Source organism: Pinus tabuliformis, chromosome X, assembly GCF_031772625.1.
Source record: "Pinus tabuliformis cultivar Carrire ecotype Pingquan chromosome X, CPIR1, whole genome shotgun sequence".
Taxonomy (NCBI): domain Eukaryota; kingdom Viridiplantae; phylum Streptophyta; class Pinopsida; order Pinales; family Pinaceae; genus Pinus; species Pinus tabuliformis.
Window position 1 is genome coordinate 253,949,528 of NC_142308.1, and position 6,523 is coordinate 253,956,050.

The 6,523-nt window shown below is 35.1% G+C and overlaps 1 pseudogene; it reads left to right on the plus strand.

The window, feature by feature from the left end:
• Positions 1-3,503: 3,503 nt before the first annotated feature.
• LOC149139332 (putative potassium transporter 12 pseudogene) lies at positions 3,504-5,123 on the plus strand (annotated as a pseudogene).
• The last annotated feature ends 1,400 nt before the right edge of the window (positions 5,124-6,523 follow it).

A 6,523-nucleotide genomic window follows, 5' to 3' on the forward strand; every position in this document is an offset into this window, starting at 1 on the left:
GTGTTGAATTTGATTTATCACCAAATTTTGCATCCATTTTTGTGACCATTTTTGCATCTTTTTTTGGACCATTTTTTACATCCACATTTACGTTTGATTTGTCTCCATTTTTCCCATCTCATTTTGCACCATATTTTGCGTCATTTGTTTCATCCAATTTTGCATCATTTTTAACACCATCTCTTGCATCTAATGTTACATCATTTTGAGCATCCAAATTTGCATTTATATTTGCATCTTATGTTGAGTCATGTGTTGTGTCCACCTTTGCATCTTATTTTGTGTCTAATGGTACATTCAATTTAGAGCCATTTTTTACGTCTACTTTTGTATTTGTTTTTGCACCAAGTTTTGCATCCAATTTTAAGCTATTTTATGCCCCTTTTTGCACCATTTTTTTGTGTCTACTTGTGTCCAATATTGCACCATTATTTACACCAACTTTTTCATCCAATTTTGCATTTTTTTGGTGTCTAGTTTTACATCGTTTTCACCATCCAAATTTGCATCTTTTTTTGCCTCATTTTGTGTCCACATTTGCATATAATTTTGTGTCTGAGTTCAAGCCTAAATTTGCATGTGATTAGGAATCATTTTTTACATCCAATATGGCATCCTTGGTTTCACCTTTTTTCAGCCCCATTTTGCATCTTGTTTTATGTCTTTTCTTACATTTTTTTTTTTGCCTTTTTTGCACCCAAGTTTGCATCCCAAATTTACACCATTATTTGCATCATCATTTGGCATATTAATTTGTAACGTTTTTTGCTTCTTTTTAACGCTCAACTTTGCATCTTATTTTACATCTAGTTGTTGTCTTTTTTTGCATCTAATTTGGTGCCCATTTATGTGTCCTTGTTTTTGCCCAATTTGATATCCTTTTGTATGCCATGTTTTGTTCCCTTCTTTGTGTCAACTATTGCACAATTTTTCACTTCTAATTTAAAACACTTTGTATGTCAATTGTTTGCATTTTGTATTAATTCCTAGTTTAACACCCAATTTTACTTTCAATTTTGCATCCATGGTTACATCCGCATTTGACTTCTTATATAGAGTATATTTTTCTTTACATATATGACCCCCTTTATAGATTCATAGTGAAATATATGATAGTTTCTAAATATCATTAAAGCAGATATCACAATTCAAAATCATTTGTAAAGAAATTTAAGAGAAATTGACAACATCCATCCAAAAAAATAACAATGTGTCATTAACAATTTTCAAAACATGTATAAAATAGCAACATAATACTAATAAAATCAGTATTATTTTTAATCAAAACAAGTAAAATTCAAATATGATTAACAAATCAAAATATTTCATGAATATCGTTATTCTACGATAAATTAACAACATACATAAATCAAACTCATCGTATGATTACAAAATCAAAATGTCTCATTGATATAGGGTAAATTCACAACACCCATCTAAACATAACAATGTCATTCTACACAATAATTTCTTCATAAAAACCAATGCATGTGCATGCCTAGCTACCACCACCAAGATCATCCTCATGATCATCTTGACCATCCTCATTACTCTGATCCACATCATCACCAACACTGCAACTATCATCATCATCTCCTCCTTCACCACCATCATCCTCATCCTCATCCTCATCATCTCCTGATATATGTTGAACATAATTTGGATCATCGTCTTGGCAATCATTACCTATAGCATTCTGACAAAAAAAATCAATATTACATGTTAGTATTAATTACATAACACAACGCATGTTTTTGTTATACAATGTTAACCATAAAATGAGGTAAGATATAATATCTAATAGTACTAAAAAATAAAATGAAAATATGGTTTAAAAGTATATTGGAAATCCAACTAAGATTACATACCATAGAGTCCATCCAAACAACAAATTCAACCCATCTCTTTTGCTGCAGCACCTCCTTTTCCAAATGATTTGGAGGTCTTCCATATTTTAGTTCCTATCAATCAGTAAATAGGGAGAAATTAGATAACAATGACTTTCTTCTAGTACAAAATTTATTAAAAAAATATCACATGTTTAATATACTTACAAAGGTTGTTATCAGTGCTTTTAAACCTTTCTGGCCACTACGATGAGTGACTTTTGTCTTGGTTAACCTCGCCTTGGATGCCTTGTCCTTAAACATAAACCAATTCAATTTATTTTCACACAAATACATGTCTAAGATACTTATAAGTATTAATACATTCTAAATAATGTTTAATGAAAAATTCAATACATGAATGCTCTCATTGCCGGCTTTTCTTTGTGCATCCAACTTCTCATATGATTTTACAAGTTCCTTCCATACTTTAAAAGGTATGTCAATAGGTCTTTGTTTCAGTCTTTGATCTTGAGGCATTTTTTTAATTTTTCTTGTTTGGTTAAAAATTTTGGTTAAAAAAAACCGAACAAGTAATTCACATCAATGGCATGGGGACTCTATGGATATGTGTAAAAAAATGGCTATAAAGAAAACATCGAAAAAACTTATGAGCTCTCCCTTTGATGGTCACTTGGGGCATATGGCTGGAAAGGAACAACTCCATTTTCGAAAATCAAGGACAATCCTCTCTCAAAGTCCTTCCTAATATTTGCTCCAAATGTCTTAAAATGAAAAACAAAATTCAAACGTCATCCTTAAACATCTCCCTTAAATATAACGTTGGACCATAAATTCTTCACTTTTATTGTTATCGGCTCTGGAATGATTTTTCTATATGCAATTATATAATGAAATATGTGTGCACTAATGAAAAAACATTGAGTTTCATTTTTCATAATCACAAACAATGAAAAAAGAATCACACATAACTAGCATCATTTTGGAAATTTTATATTTATTAAAAATCTTTAACATGTTTTCCTCCCATATCTCATAAAAAGGTGTGAAATTTTTTATATACTCTCCAATAAGCCTAAGGATCACATACCTTTTAGAACTTTGCATTACCATTATATGTTTCTCCTTGAAGATATATAATATGTTTCTTCTTTAACAAAAACGCTCTGATCGAAGGATGGTAATGTATTCATAGAAGTCACTGCAAAAAATCATTTGGGTATGAGGATTTTCAAGATTTCAATGGAAATCTGGATGTGGGATGCAATGTTACAATGTGGGTCGAAGAGATTGAGCTCTTTTTTTTTCTGGATTATGGGATTTGAATGCAGGAGTTGTTTCTATGGATGATAAAATTATGAGATTGAGGATTGTGGTCTTTGAATGCAGAAATTGCTTCTTTGGATGATAAACTTGTGCTTTTTTTATAAACAGTTGTGGGGATTCTCCTAAGTTTTTATTGATTTCTCTTTTGTGTATCATTCTTGTCATTGTCAACCCCATTATCATATCAATGTCTAGGATGAGAAAGACAGGGATGGGATCAGTGAGGGCTCAATGTCTTTGTTGTCATCAGAGTCCAGGTCGGTTGATGGCAGTGAAATGGAAGGGTAATCCCCAAGGTGGTTTGTTGACGATGATCAGACATGACACAAAATGAGGCGTGGGCTCGTTCTGAAGACCAAGTGAGTGGATTCCTTTGATGTGGAGGCCATGGACGTGCCCAGTGTTCATAAGGGCCATGATAAGGACCTTTCATTAGGACGCTCGACTTGGCATTCCAAACACTTGGAGTGTTCTATGGAGATATGGGTACCAACTCCTTGTATGTTTTCACTAGTGTATTCATCCAAGCTCGTACCAAAGGAGAGGAAGATGTTTTGGGTGCATTAGCTTTAGTGATGTACACAATAGCCCTCATCCCTTTGGCTAAATAGGTGTTCATTATGCTCAAAGCCAATGACAATGGTGAAGGGGGGACATTTTCCTTGTACTCTTTGATTTGCACATATGCGAAGGTCAATCTGCTCCCCAACCAGCAACCATCAGATGAAAAAAATTCCAGTTTCAAGCTCAAGTTGCCCACCCCGAAACTGGAAAGATGATTAAGAATCAATGAAAGCCTTTAGAGAAGTACAAAATTGAAGACCCTACTGCTACTCTTGTTTCTCATGGGTACTTCCATGGTAATTGGGGATGGCATACTTACACCTGCAATATCAGTCATGTCTGTTGTTAGTGGCATGCAAGATGAAATATCTAGCTTTACGGAAGACACAGTGGTCATTGTCTCAATCATATTCCTGGTGATCTTGTTCAGCATAAAACAGTTTGGTACAAGCAAAGTAGGCATGACATTTTCTCTGGCACTCATGATATGGTTTTTCTCTATTGGTTCTATTTTACTTTACAATATTATTTAACATGACATGACAATTTTAAGGGCATTCAATCATGTTTATATCTATTACTTGTTCAAGAGGAACACTATCAAAGCATGGATCTCCCTAGGAGGTTGCATGTTATGCATAATAGGAGCTAAAGCTATGTTTGCTGATTTGGGTCACTTCTCAGTAAGATCCATCCAGATAGCCTTCACATGTGTAGTATTCCCATGCCTACTATTGGCTTACATGGATCAAGTTGCATATCTTATGAAGCATCCCTCTGTGGTGGAGAACGTATTCTCTGCTTCAATTCCAGATGGTTTTATCTGGCTAGTCTTCGTGATAGCTAGTGTTGTTGCCATGATTGCAAGCCAGGCAATGATCTCAACAACAATTTCATCTATTAAAATGTCCATGGCCCTAGGATGCTTTCCCAGATTGAAAATAATTCACACATCCCGACGGTTCATGGGTCAGATCTACATTCTTGTCATCAATTGGGTTCTAATGATAATGTGTGTCTTGGTATGTGATTGTTTTAAGAGCACGGTCGAGATATCAAATGCATATGGCATTGCAAAGGTAGAGATGATTATGGTGACTACAAGCCTAGTGACTCTTGTCATGGTTCTTATATGGGAAAAAAATATATTCCTTGCAATTGGATTTCCTGTTCTATTTGGATCAACTGAGCTAATTTATTTTTCTGCAGTTTTGATGAAAGTGGGGGAAAATGGTTGGATAAATGGTTTTTGCCACCTGCTTCCTTCTTGTGATGTACATTCGGAACTATGGAAGTGTTCTGAATTATCAGGAGTTGTATATCTTGTTGGTCACGGAGATGTCAAGGCTAGAAAGGATTCATGGTTTCCTAAGAAACTGGTTATAATCTACTTCTATGCTTTCATGAGGGCAAACTGCAGGGCAGGCCCTGCAAGCCTCAATGTACCTCACACCAATCTCTTGCAAGTTAGCATGACATATACTGTCTAACTTGAAGGTTTCCATGAATCAAACATGCTGAATGTTTTTCAAGGACCAAGTCACAACATCAATATGGTGATGGATAACAAAGATTTCCTTGAAGGTGGCAGAGATGAAGTGAATTTTAATGTGAAGTTAATAATCATAAGTTTTGTTGTCGACCAAGATCTTCATTACTTAGTCCTTGATTTTGTTTGATAGAGAATAATAGCCATTCCTATGATTAATCACTGATATTTATGAACAAAGACACCATTCTTTTTTCAATGAAGATGATAGGTGGTATTTTATATGCATGGTTAAGCCTAAGATAAGCCATGTTTTCCACATAAGAAAGTTATATTAAGTTATATCCATGAAAATCTGTGTTGCATGGGTACCCGCACCCGGGGGTAGGGTTCTCGAACCCGTCCCGGGTTCCCGCATCCAAGTACCGGATTCGGGTACGGGTTCTTCCCAGACGAACCCAGAAGAACCGGGTTCTTCCATGAAGAACCGGGTTCTTCCATGAAGAACCGGGTTCTTCAAAAAAAAAAAAAAATTTGGGTTCTTTTCCTTTAACGGGTTCTTGGGTTCTTGGGTTCTTGGGTTCTTCGGGTTCTTCGGTTCTTCGGTTCTTCGGGTTCTTCGGGTTCTTCGTGTGCTTGGGTTCTTGGGTTCTTCGGGTTCTTCGGGTTGGGTTCTTTGGGTTCTTCATAAAAAAACTATATTAAAAATTTAATTTTCAAATAATTTTTTTTTATTGAAATTTAAAAAATGATATGCCCAATGTTGCATGGCCCATTGATCTATGCAAGGTTTTATGTTGACCTAACAGGGGAATGAACTCCAGTGGGCCCAATTCTGGGCTATACAATATTTTTTGTTTAATAACAGAAATGATAATTTGAATAAATTATTTAAATAAGCAACCTTACTATGGGCCAGTGACACAAAGAACAATAAACTTAGAAATCTATTTTGCTGAACAAAAGAAACAAGCTTGGAGAATATTGTTACTCTAAAGATTCAACTTCAACTTCATATGACACAAAAGATGGGGTGTTAACTTACGATATTTAGCCAAAGTAAATCTGATAGGAATGACTAACTTGGAAAGTAAACAACTGGGCTCCCAATGCCGTTTAGCGGCCAGCCTTTCATGAAACAAACAACGCAACCTTGCAGGTAGTACATTCCCACAGTGCAAGTTGTTTATGAATAGCAAAAGGAAGCACTGCAAAACTGGTTTATGTAGACCTTCTGTGTTCAGTCCTCCTGTCTATCTCTTTTATACAATTTGACAACAGTATTAACTGATACTCA